At 45.1% G+C, this 2,047-nt stretch overlaps 1 pseudogene; it reads right to left on the bottom strand.

Annotated features, from left to right (window-relative positions):
• Positions 1-1,316: 1,316 nt before the first annotated feature.
• Positions 1,317-1,770, bottom strand: LOC111539846 (annotated as a pseudogene).
• Between the last annotated feature and the right edge of the window lie 277 nt (positions 1,771-2,047).

Here is a 2,047-nt window from a genome sequence, read left to right as displayed (position 1 = left end):
ACCTTCTAGCCCCAAAGCTGTCCACAGACCTTAGGCTGCCAGGAAACCAGTAAAAAGCAGGGAGACAAAAGGGATCCAGAGGATGGAGAGGCATTCTGAGTTCCGCTAATGAGTGAGGTGAGTCACGGGCTGACTCAGACGAACAAGAAGCCTGTGAGAGGGGAGGTGGTGGGGGGCAGACTTCAGAGGAGCCCTGCTGAAATGTTCAAATGGGAGCTAGGAGGCCAGGGACATAGTGTTATTTAGAGAACTGCCTGCAGCTCTGGCGTTGGAGGGAGGAGCGGGTCATGAAAACAGAGGAAGAAAATTGCATTTGAAGCCAGAAGCTGAGTTGTGAATCTGTAGCCTTCTCCACTTTGAGAAATGTGCAGCATTCTCTAGTGACACCCACCTGTTCTTTGGCAAATCCCCAAAAACTAACTCCATAGGCATTAATGGTCATCAGGTTCCTAGGGAGTAGAGGGAACTCGGGTACCACTCGATTTTTTAAATCTCAATTAGAAGAATGAGCCTCTTTTGACTTTCTTTAGTATTTTACATTTGGAGAATCTTGTGATCCAACCATATTTTTTGTTTGTTTGTTTTTTTGAGATGGAGTTTTGTTCTGTTGCCCAGGCTAGAGTACAGTGGCATAATCTCAGCTCACTTCAACCTCCGCCTCCCAGGTTCAAGCGATTCTCCTGCCTCAGCCTCCTGAGTAGCTGGGACTACAGGAGTGTGCCACCACGCCTAGCTAATTTTTTGTATTTTTAGTAGAGACAGGGTTTCGCCATGTTGGCCAGGCTGGTCTTGAACTCCTGACTTCAGGTGATCCGTCCACCTCGGCCTCCCAAAGTGCTGGGATTACAGGCGTGAGCTACATCACAGGGCCTGACATACGTTTAAAACAAATTACATATATGACTAAGGTATCTTCTTTCCTGTTAATGGCTACTCGAGGTTTTGAGTTTACAAAGTCCAGGCTCATACACTTTTACAAAGGTTGGTAACAGCATTGTTCTATATGGACTGTGGAAATGACACGACTGTCCCCCGACATACTGTATCTAGGTCCCCTAAAAAGCAGGTGTTTGTGAGACGGTTAGACATAGGTATAGACTATTTGAGTGGCACAATTTTTCTTCGTGTGCTAAATAACCGACACAGAAATCAAACCCTGGCTTCTGCCAATTCAGACAATGTAAACCAACTGAACTACCTAAAAATAATTTTGGTTGATTATGTATTTATATGTAATTTGATGACTATTGTCTCAAATATACTTCACTAGGATGGTACTATGGCTGTGCAAAAGTTTGGCCATCTGTGAACTTTCCTTTTTTTTTTTCTTTTAAATTTTTAATAACCAAAACGAAGCATCTAAAACCGCAGCTTCTGGAAGAACCACTTGTTCTTGCCTGTCTTGTATCTCTCTTCAAACTCGACCTTGGCCTCTTGTTGGGTCTTGTGTTTAAGAGCAGGGTCTCTGAAGACATCTTTATTGATGACAGTTTTGTCCAAGGGGATATCCACAGAGTACCTTGTGGGCATTAGGTGACTGTGGTTATAAACTTTCACAAAAGACTTGATCTTTGACCTCTTGGCGATCTTCTTCTTACCCATGGCAGCTGTCAGTTTGCGGGGATAGCAGTCGATTCCAGCCACCAAAGCATGGCTATAGGGGCGATCTGAGGTACCATCATCAATGTTCTTCACGATGATGGCTTTGCATCCAGAATAGCATCCAGCCAGGACAAGCACCACTTTCCCAGGTTTCATGAACTTGCCCATTTCAGCAGCAACCACTTGGGCCTACAGCAAAAAGGAACCTTCCTTTTTCTTTTTAAGAGACAGGGTCTCGCTCTGTCACCCAGCCTGGAGGGCAGTGGCGCAATCACAGTTCACTTTAGTCTCAAACTCCTGGGCTCAAGGGATCCTCACACCTCAGCCTCTTGAGTAGCTGGGACTACAGGCATGCACCACCATATCCAGCTAATTTTTAAATTTTTTTGTAGAGCTGGAGTCTTGCTATGTGCCCAAATCGGTCTCAAACTCCTGGCCTCAAGTG

This window comes from Piliocolobus tephrosceles, chromosome 8 (assembly GCF_002776525.5).
Source record: "Piliocolobus tephrosceles isolate RC106 chromosome 8, ASM277652v3, whole genome shotgun sequence".
Classification (NCBI taxonomy): domain Eukaryota; kingdom Metazoa; phylum Chordata; class Mammalia; order Primates; family Cercopithecidae; genus Piliocolobus; species Piliocolobus tephrosceles.
This window is presented reverse-complemented; position numbering and strand designations above follow the sequence as displayed.